This window comes from Triturus cristatus, chromosome 10 (assembly GCF_964204655.1).
Source record: "Triturus cristatus chromosome 10, aTriCri1.1, whole genome shotgun sequence".
Classification (NCBI taxonomy): Eukaryota; Metazoa; Chordata; class Amphibia; order Caudata; family Salamandridae; genus Triturus; species Triturus cristatus.
In genome coordinates this window covers 1,146,187,671-1,146,208,783 of record NC_140593.1, presented here as the reverse complement: position 1 = coordinate 1,146,208,783, position 21,113 = coordinate 1,146,187,671, and the positions used below count along the sequence as shown (strand labels likewise).

At 44.4% G+C, this 21,113-nt stretch overlaps 1 long non-coding RNA gene across 1 annotated transcript in view; it reads left to right on the top strand.

Annotated features, from left to right (window-relative positions):
• Nucleotides 1-21,113, top strand: part of LOC146796785 (uncharacterized) — a 496,917-nt gene that overhangs the window by 148,187 nt on the left and 327,617 nt on the right. Inside the window, exons 3-4 of the long non-coding RNA XR_014969952.1 lie at nt 4,560-4,641; nt 13,854-13,942. This is a non-coding gene — a long non-coding RNA (uncharacterized LOC146796785). The remainder of the gene's footprint in view (nt 1-4,559; nt 4,642-13,853; nt 13,943-21,113) is intronic.

Here is a 21,113-nt window from a genome sequence, read left to right as displayed (position 1 = left end):
ACGCGGCGGGCCCCGGCTGCCATTTAAAAAAAAAAAAAAAGTTTGTTGGGGGCCCGCCGCACACAGGGCACGCGGCGGGCCCTCAAGGGGGCATTTTTAAAAAAAACGTTTGTTGGGGGCCCGCCGTGTGCCCAGTGTGCGGCGGGCCCTCAGGTGGCATTTCTGCCAGGGCCCGCCGCACACAGGGCATGCGGCGGGCCCTCAAGGGGGGCATTTTTTTAAAAAAACGTTTGTTGGGGGCCCACCGTGTGCCCAGTGTGCAGCGGGCCCTCAGGTGGCATTTCTGACGGGGCCCTCTACACACAGGGCACGCAGCGGGCCCCGGCTGCCATTTAAAAAAAAAAAAAAAAAAGTTTGTTGGGGGCCCGCCGCACACAGGCCACGCGGCGGGCCCCCCCGGGGGCATTTTAAAAAAAAAAACGTTTGTTGGGGGCCTGCCGCGTGCCCAGTGTGCGGCGGGCCCTCAGGTGGCATTTCTGCCGGGGCCCGCCGCACACAGGGCACGCGGCGGGCCCTCAAGGGGGCATTTTTAAAAAAAAACGTTTGTTGGGGGCCCGCCGCGTGCCCAGTGTGCGGCGGGCCCTCAGGTGGCGTTTCTGCCGGGGCCCGCGAAAGTGCACACCATTTGCCACCCCCCTCCCTTATTCCACTTCCTGCTTGTTTCACAATAGCGACAGCTTATTTTTTTGTTTTTCTTTTGATTTCAGGTGCCTGCATACGTGAACATTTTTAAAGGCTCTGGGTTATCCCCGACGACGATCTGGGATTCAATCGCGGTGGTCTTGCAATTAGATCTGAGTTTGAGACCGGCACGCATTTTTGTTGTTTTGTATTTTTCTCTATCTTAAGTAAAAACCATCAAGGCAGCGCCCAAGAGAAAAAAAAAATTAAATCAAGTAATATTGAAAATGGCAGTAAATGTTCATTCCAGGCTCTAAATTATGTTTTGCATTTGATGAGGAAACATAAAAAAGTTCAGGTATGTGTTATATTCTGCATGGTGACCAGTGTTGACGTTTTCATGCAAGGGTTGAACTAAAACGTGAAGCCCTCTGTGTTGTATTCATTAATGCGTGGACTTTCTCAGCGGCAAACAACTATTCTAAATTTTAAAAAAACTCCACACAAGCTTTAATAATCGTGTTTTACAATTTGAGTGTTTTAACATTCGTGAGTATGCTACAAGCAAGCCAACATTTTGAAGCAGGAAAGAGAGGGATTTATTGTCCCCCTTGATTAACTTTGGAACGTGGTGAATTTAGACCGGAGACATGTAAAATAAAGCATTAGCTGTCTTTAAAGATCAGGTGACACCCATCTGAAACGCATCTGTTGGCGGGTATAATGCATCGGACCGCATCCTTATTTGAAGATTTTTTTTCTAACACGTTTCACTGGCATGTTTAATTCAGTGCATGTTAATATTGTGTACGTACGCGGAATTGTGATGTTTTTTTCTGCATCCGTCAGTGTAACACATTTGCAGCCCTGGTACAGTTGTCGGTGTTAAAACCTGCAAGGCCTCTAGTCTCCAGTATACGGCCTCTGACGGCCAGTCCCAGGGCCTTTGTTTTGAATTTGAAGCACCGAAGCCTCTGTTTGCTCTCTGCTTGGGGCGAGGCTTGAAGGGGGGAATGTGGGGTCTGGGAAGGTTACGCGTGAAGGGGTTCAAGACCCGACAGGCTGCGCCGGCTCGGATGCCTGCTTCAGCAGAGGACATGTGCAATAAATGCGCCCCGATCCGTCGACAAGCGATATAGCCTATGAAGTGCCGTCTTGTGTCGATTCATTTGTGCAAAATGTGCAGTGAAAGTGCACGTTCGTGCACTAGAAAAATACACCACGTTTCTTCAAGAATGGCGCACCGCATCAAATGTATAGCCGCTCTTTCACTCCAGATTTAGTAAAACACATTGTTATTTTTGCGTGCACATGAATACATTTCCTAATAGTTATGTAAAACGTATGCCTCTAAACTTGCTTGTAATTAATGCTAAATAAACGTTTTCTTGCACAATAAGGTACATTGTTCCCTTTCTAGCCAGTAACAGGGAAGCATGTGTATTTAGACGTCTACAGATATTGTTCGCGGAGAAAAATGATAGTATACATTCGCCCAGGTATATATTTACACACTCTATCGGTCGTAATTATAAATATTATGTTTATGTACACGCTTATGCAAAATATTTTTTTCCTTTAATAAATAAGATTTGTGCCAGGTCTCTTCATTATATGAAAATTGGGGAGAGGATGTAGCCTTGCGGCTACAGCTGTCGACCTCGAAGGTGGGGAACCGGGTTCGAGTCTCGGCAATATCGCTCAACATCTTGTGATTCTGGGCAAATCACTTAATCTCCCCGTGCCTACAAAAATGAATGTGTCCTCATGTAACGAAACTGGTGCTCATGTAAAGCTCTCTGGTTCCCAATGTCTCGGGTCTAGTACACGCTATAAAAAACTCTAAAAAAAAAAAAAATAAATAAAAAAAAATGCTAAATGTGCTTCTCTTTCCCACAGCTATATCTTGAAGAGTCCTCCAGAGTACAGCCCTGATATCCTGCCTGCACCCACCCGTGGCCTCGCAGCTCATAGGAATTCGAGCACTTCATATGCACCATAAAATGCACCCTCACTAAGTTCCCCTGCGTGGCAGGCTCATGCGACAAGCGTCCTCCTCCCCACAAGCATTTGCAATGCAATAGGTCTCGCATTTACGCAAGTTTAGGCTTATGGCATTGTAAATGACAATGCCTTTTATTTATGTTTTTACAACCAAAACATTAATAAAAGGCATTGTCATTTACAATGCCAAAAGCTCAAACTCGCGTAAATGCGAGACCTATTGCATTGCAAATGCTTGTCTTTCTTTCTCTGGATCACATCATAACTAAGGGCTATAATATGGTGGTATCTCTCCGGCCCTTTTTGCAGTATTGTGGACTGTGACTGGTGATATTAATTCAGCAGCAGAAGAAATGTGGGCTGCGGATACTGTATTGCCTGTCCTTCAGCAGTAATGTCTGCTGTTGCTGTCTCACTGGCCATCATCAGACACTTGGTGCTGATTTAGATTTCCGACATACATTTGAGGAATTAATCTATTGCAGTACATTGGTGGGCAACTTGAAGATTATGGTTTGGCTTTCCATTGTCTCACCTGCACTTGTAGTATTTACTTTTTTGTGTTAGTTGTGACTACTTATGCTGTGTACCCAGACATGTTTTCAATTGTTTTCATCATGTTATTCTAAACAATGCAATGGTGTAAGTAGTGTGGGATCTTTTGCTTTTAATTAAGCTCTGCTATGAGGTTCGTATATCCCTAGTTTGTGCCGAACAAAGTAGGTTATTCTGACGCTTTGTCTCTGAGGGCTTTCTTTACAATAGCCTGCACTCTGCATCTGCTTAACATACGGAACATACTGTCGATTCCGAGGATGCCTTATAATTTAGTGCAAGTACCTACAGAAAAGCAAGCACCCCTAATCAATGTATTACTTCTGACTCCACTATATTATAATGTGAAAAATAGTTTATTTCAAAATCTACAGTTCTGAAAAATAGGTAACATGGACAGGTGAAATGTCCCACTACAATAGACAAACACTATTGTTTCTTCTGCCTCCAAGGAACTTCTTAAGGCACCTTTATAGTGAGGTTGTTAAAACATAATTACCATACATACTCCAGTACTGTTCTTCAAGTTTTTATTAAGTTCAAGCAGATAACCACCAACCCATACAGGCAGCTGGGCATAACTGATTCCAAATTCTAAACATTCCCCACAGCCCAAGGTTGCACATTCTGCTTTCATCGGTTACCACTTACAATGTTACGGTCTCCCTGCCAGTGATAACCTAGACCACATTCCAACCCTAGGTACACAATGCTGGCCAATAGATGATAACATAGGTCTGATACCGTGATAACTTTTTAAAAAATTGTTCAAGCTTTTAATGGTACCTCTCAACTGGACACCTGGTTATTACTATTGTGGCTTTGCTATCTATTACTTCCTAAAATGACTACATACCACTCCACATAATTACACTCCAATACACAGAATCCTACTCCACAATTGCAAAACACTCAGTAGCACATAATTACTATCCACATAATTCCACAACACACCATGTCACATTATTCCAATACACAAATGCCCTCCACACCTCACAGTTAGTAAAAAAGACTGCCATTTACAATCCCAATAGCTCCAGCAAATACAAGACCTATTGCATAAGTACGAAACTTTGCCATTTACAATGCCAGTAGCTCCAAACACCAACAAATGCGAGACCTATTGCATTTCCAATGCTTGTTAAGAATGAAATGTTACATGTTTTTTTAAATCATTAAATGTTGGGCCCGCCGCACACGGGCACGCGGCGGGCCCAGGTGCCATTCTTTTGGGGCCAGCTGGTCATGCGGGCCCAGGGGGCACAAGGGGGTGCTGTGGTTTTTAAAGCGGCGTAGTGGGGGCGGTGTCAGTGATGTGGGACAGGTGCCATGGGAAGGGCTAGCAAAGCCAGCTGTAACTCTTTTTTCTTCTTTTGTAGAGCCCCGGAGGAAAGAAGCTGCTGGTTCAAGAGCCATTGGGCAGTCTGGCAACTATTATATGCTTTCTGCTGCACAGAACTGGTAAGTTTTGGTTTCTGTATACTTCTGGGGAGATGAATACCACATATGCTAAATATTTGTGAAGTCCTACTTGCGATGGGTGGGAGCGCTGTGCATGGTTTGGTGATGGGATTCTGCGTGATCATGAGTGTTTCATAATTGTAATTTTGTTTTTTGTATTTCTTGGGGCTGGTTTGGGGCTGTCTTCGGGTTTTCCCCTAGACTCCCGTTAAGCACTGTTGGTCCCCGCCCCGAGTGTAAACGCCGGGCATATGTGCTCCTACAAGTACACTTGTACAAATTTGTTTCGCGCGGTTAGGTTTCACTTTCTTTGCAGGTGGCTCATCCTTCCCCTTCTTCCCGTTTTTGCCCAAATGTGATTTTTTCTTTGCAGGCACTTTGGGGCACGGTTGTTTTTTGGGGGAAACACTTTTGCCTTATGTTTTTTATGTTTACCTCGCACCCCCACTGCCCTCCACAGACTAAAAGTTGCCTAGCGGGACCACACAAGTGTGCCATTTCCCTTCGAAGGACCTCTGCCTACCTGTATGTTAACGCGCCATGTATGCAACTTTGCTTCAGAGTTACATGCATTTTTAACCATGTTTAACCTACGTTTTCTTAACTTTCCATCCAACAACTGCAATGTCTTTTTCCCCTTTGGAACACATCTAGTAACACCAAATATATTTGTAGGTGAGTAACGCGAGTGTGCCACAAGCCAGAGATCTTTTGGATTCCAAGCGGCCAACAAGCCACCACAACAAAAGCACGATGGAGAAATTTATGCAGCCTTTGAAGACTGTGAAGCACCGATCACATCTACCTACCCATATAACTGCAGCAGATCGGGCCAAAGAGTACAGCGCCGTGATGCATGCTGATGGTGGTGTGCTATTTTGCAGTGTGTGCAATGTGGCGGTGGACCACATCCGGAAACACACAGTTGATATGCATGTGAGGTCCCAAAAACACTTGAAACGCTGTTCAGATGATCCAGACCCTCACTCTTCACCAAAACGTGCCCGTCAGATGACTGTGAACTCACTTTTCACAAAGAGTACAGCTGCCGGTGCCTCAAACCAGGAAATTATAAGTGAGTGGGACAATGTCTGCACAGCGCTGAACATTCCGCTGAGCAAAACCGACCACCCTGTGTTGCGCAAGTTTCTCCATGAGCGAGTACGAAATGGTGGAGCAATACCTGGAAGTCATCAGCTTCAAGAACGTTATCTCCAAGAGAGATATATAGTAGCAAAGAACGAGCTGAAAGAACACTTGCAAGATCAGAAGATCAGTGTTATATTTGATGAAACACCTGATGTTGAAGGGCGTTGTGTATTGAATGTGTTATTTGCAGTGGTCTCTGCGCAGGGTGGCCGTAAGATCCACACCCACCTAGCAGACACAGTTTTCCTCTCACAGTGCAACCATGGCACTGTAGCGCAAGCAGTTGTGAAGGTGCTCACAGAGTACAGCATAGCCTTTCAGGATGTTATTTCCTTTAACACTGACAATGCGGCATACCTGCTCAAGGCATACAACACTGTTTTGAGAAATCTGTACACAAACTCCATACATATCACCTGCTTGGCACACATAATGAACCTTATTGGAGAGTCATTTAGGAAGCCTTTTGTGGAGCTAAATGCTTTCCTCCTGTACATCTCGTGCATCTTTTACATGGCCGGGAGCAGAAAGAGAAGGTACCTGCACCATCTTGCTGAGAACCATGGGATGAAACCACGGATGGCACCTGATCCTTGCAGTAGCCGGTGGAATTCTTGGTTTGCTGCTGTCTAGAACCATTGCAAGCATTTTGAGGCCTATGCTGGGTTTGTTGAGTCTGAGATGCAACTCAGCAAGTCTCCCCCAGATTCCCTTGAAAATCTGCAAAGGATTTTGAACAGCGACCAAAGAAACTGCATTAAAGTGCAATTGGACATTGTGGCCGAAAAATGCAAAAACATTTTGCATCTGATGGACTTATTCCAGAGTCAGACACCAGTGACAATGAAGGTGTATGATTATTTGGAGGACCTTCACATAGACCTAACAAACAATTCAGTCCTCACTCTGGAGTCACTACAACCATTTCTACAGACCACTGCAAGGGCTAAATTAACTCTGACACAGAAAAAAAAGATAACAGCCCAGCTTAATGAAGCTCTTGAAAATTCTCTGGGAAAGGCGGGCAAATACATGGGGGAGGCCCAACCGGGCATTGGGTTCTTGAAGCAAGTGCGCCTTTTCAATCCTGCACGAATCTGCATCCTGCCTAAGGACAAGAGTGCATATTCTGTCATCCCTGGTGTCAGCGAAGTTCCCGATCAGGAGCTTTGCCTCTACTTTGAACATGTAGGCCCAGAAGCAGTACAGGCATCTGTTTCTGGGGTGATTGACACTGACCTCTTTTGGCGTGGGATGCCTTACCGCATTCCAGCCCTTTCACAGCTTGCAGCTGTGTACAAGGACTGTGTGACCAGTTCTGCAGATGCTGAAAGGAGCAACAGCATCTACAAAATTATTTTGTCAGCCAGACGACGGTCCCTCTCAGAGCAATCCATCCGGGCATTATTGTTTTTGCATTATAATCAACAGCACAATATTGAGATTTGGACTGCTCAGAAGAACTGCAAGATTAACACAAAAAGCATACAGGTTCCGTGGGCATTTATTCATTAACAGGTTTATGTCCTATATGTAGTCTTGAAGACAAAGTGTCTACATTGTAAATAATCCAAATATACATAGCTTCATGTTGTTAAATAACTAAAAAAACAAAGAGATCTGTGTGTGTTATAGGAAAAACTGCCAAATAAAACGCCGCAAAATGGCTGCTAAATTTCCATATTTGTGCTGCTAAATTTCCATATTTGTGCCGCTAAATTTGCTAATCCATGCTGCTATATCCTAGGGGGTCTGTCTAGGTGTTCTGTGGACATCATAAACAATGAGGCCATTGGGCTGAAATGATGCTCCGCTGCCTCCTTATAGGCCGTTTAATTTTCATTTGGGCCTGAAAAAAATTCGAAACACTCATTTTTTACCCCCTTTTCATTTTTTAAACTGGACACATCTTCAAAAACCGTGACATGCCAAAACGTAGCCTCTAACTCTACATGATTCAAAAGCTTTGTGCAAATTTGTGAAATGGCTACAAAGGTATAATAAAATAAAAAAAATTACCTCTTTTAATCAAAAGGTAGAACTAGGTATAACTACATACTCACTATTGGTAGTGTGTTATATATAGTGGAAGTGTAAAGGGTTACCGTGCAGTATGGTCGAACTTTGCCTGATGGTTCATGGCGAAATCATAAACCATCAGGCCAAAGGCCTGATGATTTTGAAGTGTCACCAGATGGTGATATAGGACCGCATGACCTTTTTCGGGAGACCTATGCAGTTAGAGGTTACTGGGCTCATATTAAGACTATTGCAGCCTTTTGCCACTGGTGTCCCGGGGAGTAACCTTACTATTGAGCTAAAAAGTGAGCACTAATAACACTTCTTTAGCCCTTGACCCTCAGGGTAGCAAAGTTGAGCAGTCCAAGGCTTGCAGGAAGTGGTGTGGGATAAGAAAACTCATCAGTCCATCCAATGGCAATCAAGAACTCAGGGCATCATTATGATGCTGTTGGGCCTGCCTCGGACAGGCTGTAGTGGCGTTCCCACCGATAGACAGCCCTTTGGTCTGTCCACCGCATTACGAAGCAGGCGGTCAGACCCTTGAATATCGGGGCTGGACCACCGACTCTGACAGGATCTACTGATCTCGTAGGGGCGACTGTCGGAATCGTGATATTGAATGGTAGGAGCTGGCACCGCCATCAGGATCACGATGTCCCTTTCCGAATGCCTTTTCACGGCGGTCCCACTGCCAAGAAAAGGCAGACGAAAACGGACTTTGGGGGCCCTAAGTAGGGCTCCTGTCTCAGTGGCCTACTGATAAGAGGCGAGGGGGGCACATGTGGTGTCCCCCCCACATCCATGCACCATGTGGATCAAACGGAGCATGAATGTTTGTAAAGTTCGACCATTGTAATCAGGCCCTCAGTGTCCAATTAGTGTTCTTGCGTACAAAAAGAAAAAGTGCATTAATTGTATCCACAATACTTTACATACATTTCGAATAGAGCTTCATCTGCTACAGCAGCATTTGTTCAAGGGGTGCAGTGCAACTGGGGGAACAGCCTCTTCTGTTCCACTGCATCAGAGGAGTCCGTAAAGGTGCAACATGGACTTTGCTTCCCCAGGGGAACGGTTTCTGCGGTGCGTAACCTGTGATCTGGTCGAACCCCTTCACAGAGTTCCTGCGTAAGTTCAAGTTGGATTTGCCAGGGGTTCCCTTCCCCTTTGGAGTTTGGAGTTTCGCAGTCCTTTGCCTGTTGTCGGGGACCTGTAATCCACAGAAGTAGTCGGCGGAAGTGGACTTCAGACGATGGCTCTCAATAGCTCTACAGCTCCCTAACTCCAGGAATTCTTGCAGCCAAGGGTGACAGCGGAAAAGGGAATTGGAAGAAAATAAAGGAGCCTCCTTTGGGCTTTATCATTTCTTTTCTGAAGTCAGCCATCCACCAGCCTTGGTGTGGCGCAGCGGCAAGAGCGGCTGACTCCGAAGCACGGGGTTCATGGTTTGATCCCTGGAGCCGGCAGCAGCTCAGCTCAGCATCATGTGACTCTGGGCAGTAGCTCACCTAATCTCCCCGTTGGCCAGCCAGCGCCTGGATACCCTTAGGGGTGATAAGTTAGCGCTTTACAAAAGTGAAATTATTGTTATTATTGTGTATCATCACCTTCTTTCTATGCCATTAACATATGTCTCTTACTACATTGATGTTTCCCAACTAATTAAAGGTAAAATTAGTTTACTGTCTAGTTAGGTCTTTTCTTCTTACCGTAATGGCCTTAAAAGACGTTTTCTGCTGGGATCCTCTTTTTTTTCTTAACAATTCTGGCCTGTGACGTTTCTCTGCAGCAGTCTTGAAAACTCAGACCACACTGTTCATAGACCGATGGATCTCCTGTGCGTGGCCACGTGGGTTTGGAAATGTTTTCCACTACACAATGTATATACCAATAAATTACATTTACTAGCAAAATGTAGTTAAAAAGCTAAATATACTCAAAACATAGGGCTATATTTTAGAGTGGTATGGGTAATGTGCTGTATTCTCATCTGTAAAATGATGTACGTCATTTGTAGTTCTATCTGTTGCATTCCTGGTGAGGTCATGAACATTGCAGAGGGTGCGCGAGTTGCGGCTGTTGTGAGAGTTATGGGCTGTGAGTTCACCCTAATAAATGACGAATTTCGGTGCTTCCTCATTCGTAACCAGAACTATAATTTCTGAGGTATTTTTAAACATAGATATTGAGGTGTTCTAAGCAATGCTAACTGCTCTAACCTTTGTTTTTTTCTGTGTAAAACAGAATTTCAACAAACAGAACATGAAAGAAACATTTTCTCAAACAAGTGCCTTTGCATTGTTTTGGTGTAAATCTGTTCAATAGTTTTCGAGAAATTAGTATTACGAAATGCGTCAGGTTAGCTTTCAAGGGTTAAAAAGTTAGCTGTTGCTGAACCATTATTTCACAGTGGATCCATGAGAAAAATTTTAAAAAAATTAAAAAAGCAATATGATTGATTAGTAGTGTTGATTTTCCAGTCATCCATTTCGCGCCCGTGGGCCCAGCCTTAACGCCTCCGGCACAATACAAAAAAATATGTTTAAAGTGGACGTCATTACAGGATACAGGGCTCAATACCTGCATCCCGAAATAAAAACACATGTAGAACCTGGCCTCCTGGGCCAAGTGTGGGCTGCCACAGGGACCCCAAAATCTAAATAAAAACTAGGTGTTGCCTACAAGGGGGAGTTTTCAGCAAGGCTGTGAGGTTCTTGAGCCCTGCTTTGGGGTCCACAAACCTTGTTTGGGCCCTTGTTGGGTTCACAATACACTTAGGGGCAGATTTACGTGGATTACGTACATTTTGCGTCACTTTTAACATGGGAAAAGTGATGCAAAAGTGGCGCAAGGGGCTTGTAAATCTGCCCCTCAGAGGCCAACAAGAGCCCAAAAACCTCTAAGATTACTGCACCACCCCCAAAATCTTTTTACAAATATTAAAGAATAAAAGATACGAAAAAAGATTACAAAAATGGAACCCGTCCTGCCTGGCCATTGAGAGGCCACGTGCAGTGGAGGCTGGCCTGCTATGGTGGGCAGCAGGCAGGACCCAGCCAGTGCTCAGCCCTGGTTGTCTTCTTGCACCGGGTTGGATGCAGACAAAGGCTGTGTAGAGAAGGGGTTGGGAATCCTTGGCTAGTTGAGTGCGTGCCCTGCCAGCTGGCCAGGTCCTGCACTGACCACTGCAGCTGATTGCTGATGGCCAGGCCCTGCAACAAACCTCTGCTGTGAACAGCCAAAGAGGGTTATCAGCCACAGCCGTTTGGGCACTGAGCCTGGCACAAAAGCCGTGCAGAACAGGGTAAGGGGATCATTTCAAAGAAGTTGAGAGTAGTACTCCATCAAAAAAGCAAGCATTGACTGAAAAAACACAATTTAAGTGAAGCCATGGAGATGATTGTGACTAACACCAGAAAATGCTTAAAATAACCCTGAAATTCACTTGGAAAACACACTAAAAATGAATCAACGGCTAGTACAAAACAAAGAAATGCTGACCTTCACCAGTCCTGGTTGGCTCTGCAATCCATAACTTGCTTGCCAAATGCAATACTTAAGACCTCAGAGCATTTATACCAATAAGTACCTACACGTATAAACAAAATACCAATGGAGATGAACATGTACTCACAGCAATAAATACTACTACTCTTGCAGTCGTCTCTTTCACAGTGTTAATGGCAAAATGGCTAGTAAACTAATCTGTCAGACTCTGTGGCGTTGGTAATTGCGCGTCGCTTCAAGGGTGAGGTCCTGAGCGGTGCATGTGGTCTGATGCCGTAGAGCTCATGAGGGGCTAATGTTGTATCCTAAGTCCAAATCCACTGCTCCACCCTATTTCTCCACCATTGGCAAAGGTTCTAGACTATCTTCTGGGTTAGACAAACAAGAGGGCAATGTCTGAGGCTTTGATGATAGATCTCATGTTACACAACTATATATAAAGATATTAAACTTTAACAGGAGAACTTTTGAGTCTTAGGTCTCAGGAACATGTTGATACATCTCTCATTGTTTTTGCTTGTGCATCTTATGGACCGACGCCCCCATGTGGTATTACATAGGTTTATTATTAGGATGAGATGCTCTTCTGTGAATGTGATTTAATCATAATGTCTCTTGCTGTTATTATAGGTCGCTTTGACATTTTTATTCAAGTTTTCTTTACACGTAAAGCGCTTCAGTTCTTCTTGTTTGGCTGGACTTTTGCAATATCCAGAATTTACAAAAACGTTCTTCTCTTGTTTTCTTTTTCTTTTGCTAGATTTATAAGGATGCTGGGCAGTGATTGGCTCGTTTCGGTGTCATATTTCGGTTTGCATATTTTGATCCAAACTATATTTTATAGTAAGATAATAATTCCCTTTTCTGATGATCACTTAGGGGCATATGTATGAAAAAGCCGTTTTGCGAGTCTTTAATAGCGATTCTTAGCGAATCGCTACTAAGCACTCGCAAAATGCTATGTATGTAGGAATCACAATAATAATTGCGATTCTTACATATTCCTTAATTGCGAATCGCAAATTGCGATTCGCAAGTAAGGAATACCTTCCCATTCATTCCTATGGGCCTAGCGGCCCATAGAAATGAATGGGAAGACATTTGTAATTTGCGAGTACCCATTAGGTACTCACAAATTGCGAATGCAATTTCAAGGGTGCAAGGGTGTCAAAAGGACACCCTGTAGCACCCCTGAAATATGTATGTGTGCACATGTGGCGCACATCCATGCCCTAAGGGCATGGATGTGCGCCACATGACACTTTGAAAAATGCAAAAAAGTGAATTTTTCAAAGAAATTGCAAATTACCATCAAACTGAAGTTGGTGGTAATTTCCGATTTCTTAAGCTAAAATCGCACAACTTGATTGCTTCATACATTGCATTTAAGGCATCGCAATTTGCGATTCCTTAAATGCATTCGCAAAATAGGGAATCGCAAATTTTGCGATTCCCTATTTTGCGAGGGCCTTTTGGGATGATACATCCCAAAAGGCTTTTTCCCGTTCGCAAACAAGCCGATTCTGAGAATCGGCCCATTTGTGAACAGGAAAAGGGCTTGATACATATGTCCCTTAACATTTTTACCAACTGAAACCTATTCTTCTATCCCTTTGTTATTTATACATTCCTTATGTCATTACTTTGGTAAGAATGTTCTTATAACTTAAGATTTAGGTGAAGTAAGCATATACTTATGCCGTGAAGATCGAGTGGTGTGGCTCACTGGTTGGAGGCAGCAGACCCGGAAGCAGAGGACGGCCCGGGACCAGGGTTCAATTCCCGACGCGGCAGGGTCGTGGACCAGGGCCAGCGGACTCGATAACTCTCGCCTCGGTGCTTACTCTAACCAGGGATCACACTCGGCAACTCTGGGCATTAGCTTGCCTCATCTCCACAACGGCCCCCCACATTTGCCGGGGATGCCTGGTTTCACCTTGGAGATACCCAGGAGGGACCATCTCACAGGGATAGCCAGGACGGGTTCCCCAGCGGACTACAGCGCCATGACGCCTCAGGGCAGCAGTGTGCTTTACAAGACACTACATTACATTACAAGATGAAAAATGGAGATAACGACGTCTAAATAGTTTCGGATACTTTCTGTTTAATACTCCATAGCATTGACGTGTTTTTCTGGAAATATAATGTATACTAATGCATTTTATCGGGCACATTTTCTATAAACTGGAATTGTTTAGTTTAAGATTGCTCCATAGCCATCTTTACATTTTCTCCTTAGACTCCCCAGGTTGCCCCACCCCCCTCCGTTAATGGTAGGAGTACCAGCTGTCTTCAGACATGATGTCAAAAGTATTAATTTCTATTTTCTGTCTCATGTAATATAAATTCTAAAGGTCTTAGTCCAGAATACATACGAGGTCTAATTGAATGCATCGTAGAAGATTATTATAATTTATATAAAAACGTGAATTAAATAAATAAAATAAAGAAATTAATAGTTAAAGAAGTTTGTGCTCGCCATGTACTTACATGAACAGAGCCCCTACTTGCACTTCTATTCCTTGCTCCAGGGGGAAACTTCCTCACCAACATGAAATGTAAGCAGAACAAGCGCCCGAGGTGAATGACCTGAAAAGACATCAAACAGCTGGAATGCACTGTAAGTACCTTGTTGCATTTTCTGCCCAAAGGAATGTGTTTTTGCCAACTCTTACACCATAAGAAATGAACCATCAGATATATCGTCCTCACCATGAACAATGCCAAAGATCTAATTCTAATCCGGACCGCCGCCACCTGAAATATCTTGCGGCTTCTACTACCTCCTGTGGATACGTAACCTTTATCAGCACCACCTGCAACAAGAATAGTAGTTTTAAAACACAATCACCAGCAGCAGAGACCTCATACTGAAAGCACAGCCACCAGGCGATAGCCTTACAAAGCTATCACCATCATTGCAAGTATCTTCTATGCCAGCACACCCACCATGAGGCACCATCAACACCACCACAGCCCCCAAACAGTGGTAGCATCCAGCACCAGCAGAAAAATCACCTGTGGAGCCATCTTATCATCCCCAAATCATAGGCATGACCCACAGGAGCAATCCAACTTATTTCATCTTGTCCATAAATTGAAAAACGGTTAGAAAGTACCGCCTAACCCGAGCCGTAAGTGGTGATCTATCTCCTTAGCACTGCTTAACATCTCATCATTTAAGAAACCCACTCGAGTTGGTAAGCTTTCCCCGGGGCTGCAGTGAAATTGTAGAACATTCTTCCAGTCCACATCCATTGTGAGCAAGTTTTCTAGGAGTTCACAAAATTCTGAAGACCTGACTTTATCCTCCATAGTCAGTCAAAAGATGAATCCATGGTATAACCACAAATACACCCATCAGATTAGAAACACCATCTGCGCATGAACGTTGATTCACCAAAACACCAGGTGTAGCATAATGGACCTCACACACATTTTGTTCTCAAGGACTTCATAGGAAGTAACATCATAAGATGTTCCCGAATCCCAAGAAATTGCCAGAAGACCTTGATCCTGATAAAATCATAAATTACGTCGCTCATAGGTAAAGTATAGCAAATTCACAGAGATGCACCAAAAAAAAGATTTAAAAAAAAAACAAAACAGTAGTGCTCAGGCCCAGTAGTACTAGTTCATAGGGACAATACATTGCATATGAACTATGCTTGATTTGCTCCATTTTATTGTTAAGTTTTGGCATTATCGCTTGTGTGGAACTATCACACTTCCACTTCTGAATGCATTTATTTTTAACTTAAAGTGTAATCTTACAGTGGGATTTGTGGAAAAGTGAACAGTGTTCCTCAGAACACTGCTAATCTTCTGTGCTTGGTACTGCTTTTTCCACTTCTAAGGCCAGCTGTCACAAAAGCAGTGCTAGGGTTTGCAAGAGGCAAGCCAGGGATCACAGCTATGACCAATGGTGACCCCAAAATGACGTCCATGCATCTGTACAACGTCTGCACATAGATATCAGCTTCCTGACTCAATTCAAAGAAGGTTCATGCCATCTTGTAAAACCAGAAATGGAGACCTCATGCTGAGCACGACTTCCACCAACAGAGACACCATATTGGCCATTTCACCCACCATCACCATATATGTCACAATCAACACCTCCTTCTATACCAGTCAGCATCCAAATCTCATCACAGTACACATTCCTACATTAAAAATAAAATCTTTACCTTATTCAACTTCCCCATCTATACCAAATCACTTTTGTAGTCCATAACACAATCAACATCCTGATTCATATCACAATGCAATATTTGTTTTCATACCGACCACAATCACCTTCGCCCACTCTCATAACCGCAATCAACTACAAGTGAGCACATTTTTTTCAGATGTTCCACACTGGAAAATCTGCGTAAAAGGCACCATGCACAGCGCAAGAGGGCGCTGCTTCTTTCTGCTGCTCGAGTAAATGTTCTACTCGAATTACAGCTTCCTCAATGCAAACAGATGGTTTCTCAACGGGAATAGTCGCGACCATCCACGACCGCCCGCACTGAGAAATCTCATTGGGAGGTGGTCTAGCGTTGGATTTTCCTCGCTCGCCAACTTACCGTTGGAGAGCACGAGCGAGGAAAAACCAACATTTCTTAATATTTTTTACCAGATTGCTTAGTAACACAAGCAGCACTCTGCTCCTGGAAAATCAACAATAACTCAGCCCAAGGGTTGTATGTTCGAACCATGCATGCATTTACCACGCTTGCCTTTACAACGCGGTCTGAACCACAAATGCATTTTTATGTCACAAATAGTTTAGGCTGTAGATGGACAAAACTCAACAAGGAAAACTGGAAGAAACTTCTAGCCTCAACCAGACCCTTTGTCGGAAGTCACCCAGATGCCGCTAACTCCCTAGGAGATGAATGGCTAAGAAAACCATTAGACGAAGTGGCCCCCTTTACACCAATAAAGAAGGAAAAGAAAGTAAGGTTGAGACCATGGTTTATGAATCATCTGGTTTTATTTTAAAAAGTCTTCAAAGTTCTTGAAAAGAATTGGAGGAAAATCTATGATAACAACCTAAAACTCTCCTACAGGATAGCAATGAAGAACCAGGGCCTTATAGGCCTGGCGGCGCAGGGTACGCCTTAATCTCCTGAATTCACCTGCTTTGTTGAACAGAGACACAGGACACTCTGTTGAGCGTAGAAGATCAGGTTTATTAGCTGCAGCTAAGTACAGTTGTCCCAGAAGTATATTCAGTATGTTCTTAGGAGACTGCCACTTTACTCCGTGGCGCACAATCTTTTATAGCGCATAGATTCACCAAGAACACTCCCAATACATACATAATTATCCAATGAGAAGAGTTTGAAAACAAGATATAACCAATGAGAAAAGTTTGAAAACAAGATATCAAGTAACCCAAATAAAACCTCTTTTCCAACTGTTTTTGTCACCCCTCCCCACAAGTTAATCAGTGGTAGTGTCTACAACTCAACTTGCAGGTGGCAGGACACATTTGTATGCTTTGGAGGACAGTTGTGAAATGAGAGAATACAAGTAGAGAATAGCGAAGGACAGAAGATAAGATAAAGTCAGGAAAGAATGGTGCGAACCAACAGACTGTCGAGACAGGGTTTAGTCAAACCAGACGAGGATTAGTGGACTCAGCCAGTCCCTGACATTAGTTTCGTAAACAGAGGCAGGAGGTTATTTTGACACGTCGCAGTAAGATCAGCAGAAAAACTTTGTTCATTGTGCTGCCTGAGTGAGGGCAACACAAAATGGCGGTGGAACACAAAATGGTGGCTGAATACAAGCGAGATCGGAAATCGAATTTCCTCAGAGATCAGACACTACCACCAGGTAATTAAAAGAACACAGGCAGCATATTATGAAACCACAATTATGAAAGCAGCCAATACACCAAGGGAGCTTTTTCACATTGTCAATTCGCTTACTACTCTGAAAGTTGGAAACTCACTGCCCAGCCGCACTACAGTATGCTGTAATGAGCTTTCAGCCTGTTTTTAAGATAAAGTGGCAGCTATTTATGGCAACCTGCAACAGACAAGAAGCTCTCTGGAAATCCCACCATGTTTTCAGACTCCACAGAAAAAGAGCACTTTTCTCTTAAACTTCCCACCAGTCACGATGGAGTCGCTCTCGGACTTAAGTTGGCAAAGTCAAATCTGGCTCCCCACTGGATCTTGCCCCACCTCACAGTCTTACTCAAGGAGCAGAAGCAATCCCGCCCACAATGTTGGAGCTCCTCAACCTATCTCTCTCTACTGGAATAGCTCACCAAGCGTGGAAGCACGCAGTGGTCAAGCCTCTGTTAAAGAAACCTAATCTGGACCCCTCGTGCCCTGGGACCAATAGACCTATCTCCCTGCTCCCAGCGATGGGGATGATACTTGTACGACATATCAATCAAAAAACCTTCCTAGTTAGTGGAGGACAATTTACTCCTCAACTCAACCCCGTTCCAGGCCTCAGCACAGCACGGAGACCGCACTGTTAATGATCACGGAGGAGCAGAAACTGCTGCTCTAGACTCAGCAGCAATCATACTCCTGGATCTGAGTGCCGCTTTGATACTATCGATCATGTACCATTGGTAGTCAGGATAAGAAACTCAGGGATTATAAACAAAATTGCCCTGAACTGGCTCTCATTATTTCTGGAAGCTAGGCCCTTTCAAATATGGGAGCCCCCTTGTTACTCTGCTGTCTTTACATTAAAATGTAGGGTCCCACAGGACTCTTCGTTGAGCTCAACACTGTTCAACATTTATCTAAGCCCTTTGGCAGACATTGTCAAGGGATTTGGAGTGTCGATTGTGTCTTACCAGGATGACACTCAACTTGTTGTCTCACTCTCCCCAGCGACAGGACTAGTTCAACATCTAGCCCCTTGCCTAGAGAAAGTTGCATGGTGAATGGCGAACCATTCACTTGAACTAAACTGAGATAAAACAGAGGTGATGGTTCCAGGAAACAAACCAAACACTCCAATGAACATAGAATGGCCAGGGAGTTTAAGACTACACCAACCTCCATTTCCCCCATAAAGAGCCTGGGAAAGTGGCTCGACAGTGCCTTAACTATGGAAACTCAGGTAAAGAAACGTACAGTTTCCTGTTCAGTGGCGTAGCTAGCCCTATGGCCACCCGTGGCGGTCCCTGCTTCTGCTACCCGTGGCGGGCCCACTAAAAAGCGTGGGGGTGCTGCCCAGTTTTGGCACCCCATGACTGCCACAATGTAGAGCAGAGGTAGAGCGATTGCCACACTGGACATCAGGTAAGAGAGGGAGGAGGCCACTGCCCCCAAAGCTTGTGCTGACGGGGCTGACCGCCCCCCGCTCCTGCTTTGCCACTGTTCCTGTTTTGGGACGATGAGAACCCTACAAAAAATTCTTGACCTGTTACCTCCACTCTTTTCAAGGAAATAGTAGTGCAAGCTCTGATCTTGTCCCGTCTTCACTACGGGAATTCCGTGCATCTGAGCGCCCCTCAATACATCATCAAGAGACTGCAACTGATCCGGAATGCAGCTGATAAGCTGTTTCTCAATCTGCCCAAACACGCTTCAGCACAAAGTGCGTTAGCCGCATTACACTGGCTCCCGATAAAAGGGAGAATTAATTTCAAGACACTCTGTCTGACTCATAGAGCAACAATTCGGAGTAGCCCTTCTTTGATCATGGACCTTCTTGTACCTTATACCCTGTCTAGGACTTTAAGATCTAAGGCGCACTTGTTAAAGGGGCCTTGCATTCAAAGGACTAGGGGCCAGATGTACAACAAGTTTTTTAAAGCGCAAACGGGTTTGCAAACCAGTTTGTGCATGCAAAAATATCATGGGCCATGTTCAAAGCCTATTTAGTGAGTTGCAATTTATTTGTGACGCGCTAAATAGGTTATGCAACTCGCTATTTGGAATGGGCATTCCCTTCCAAATAGCGAGTCTCAAAACCATGTACTAATGTTTTGCGACCACAATTGTGGTCGCAAAACACTTGCAATTATCACCTTTTCCTTTGTAAATGCATGCGAAAATATTTTTTAATGGCAGGCTGTGGTCCCAGGGACCACTGCCTGCCCTTAATAAATGAAACGAAAACTTTTCATTTAAATTCTTTTTTAAATGCATCCCGTTTTCCTTTAAGGAAAACAGGCTGCATTTTTTTTTTTAAACTGCTTTATTTCAAAGCAGTCACAGACATGATGGTCTGCTGACCCCAGCAGGCCTTCATCCCTGGGAGGGTCTGTCATTCCCAAAGGTCTCTGAAAATGCGAGAGGCTCATTAATATTCATGAGCCTCGCAATTTGCGACCCCATTGGGAGTCGCAGACAGTGTTATACACACTGTTGTGCATTTTATTTTCTGCCTCGAAATTTGCGACTCACAATTAGTCGCAAATTGCGAGGCGCATAATAAAATGGTCGTATATCTGGCCCTAGATGGAGCAGCAGGTTCTCTTCATACTTGACCCCAAAATTCTGGAATTCTATGCCAGCCAACCGGAGAAAGGATACGAATGAGATCCGCTTCAGGAAAATGCTTCAGACCTGGCTATATCCTCACAAGCCAATCTGGCCCGCATTGATTTGCCAAGCACGGGTTATGCCTCACTTAGCGCTGGAAAGCCTTCAGGTAGCCATGTGCTTTACAAATTAGCATAACATCACAGTTAGCATAACAATACATTCCTTTACCGCACAAGCTGTTATAATGACTTGCCTTAGGGAAAGCGCTGGACTTTGGAATAGTACAATTTACTATTCCAACTCCAGTCTGCACCACAGTAGGGAAAGGGTTGAATTTAAAGTCCAACATCGGCCCAACAATGCTTTCCCCAAGGCACGTCATTGTAAAGATGCACTCCTGGTTTGGACCGTGTTGTAAAGGCACGGCATCGTTCGAGCCACGCTGTAAAGACTGTTTTCCCAGCCCAAGGAGTACATTCTAACAGAGCCCGGAGTCTAGGATCATTGATTCTCCCTCTTGGGGACACCTAGCATCCATAAATCTTCTCCTGGGGGAAGGATCTTGTTGGTAAGCCTCTCCTCTAGGCAGGCCCCCAGAATACTTGGGAATCAATATGGGTGCTCCCTTTCTCTTTAAGAGCACTCTCCCACATATGCAAATTTTCCCCTGTAGGCTTATAGGGCATGCTGTTTGCTCAAAGTCTTTTTTTTTTAGGGGGTAGGGGGAATTCTCCTCGAGCCGGCCCAGAAAAGCTCTTTTCTGTTCTTATTTCTACCCCCTCCTGCTCTCCAGGAGTCAGCGCACTCTGACCGATGTCATTGCCCCCTTATTGGGGCACTTCATCAGGCGCAAGCAATGACTGAGAAGAGGGTCTCAAAGTTGTGCAGTCTATGCTGGATCCTCAGCGATGCCCAACACCTTCTCTGGCATTGGGCAGTACAGCCAGTCTCGGCTGTGCCCTTGCCCACCGTGTTCACCCTGCCAGCCATGGCACAGGGAGCAGGCAATGGACTCCTGATCCCCAGTGTCCCACACCTCACCTTACATGGTCATGGCGCAAACACGGGGGATCCCCAAAGGTGAGGACAATTCCTGCACCCCAAAACCCAGCACATTCGCTCTTTGTAGTGTCCATACAAAATACTTAAATGTAATTGTCATTGCCTATAAAACCGATAAAAACAAGAAATTGCTCAGTTCTTCCTATAGGTCTTTCCATAGCTGGTGGTTCATTCAACATACCCGAGGTACTAATGGCTCTGGGTTTTCCCCCACATTTTCACTCTTATTGTGCACAAAAATATTTTGTATGGTCCAAGCTATCCACTGTA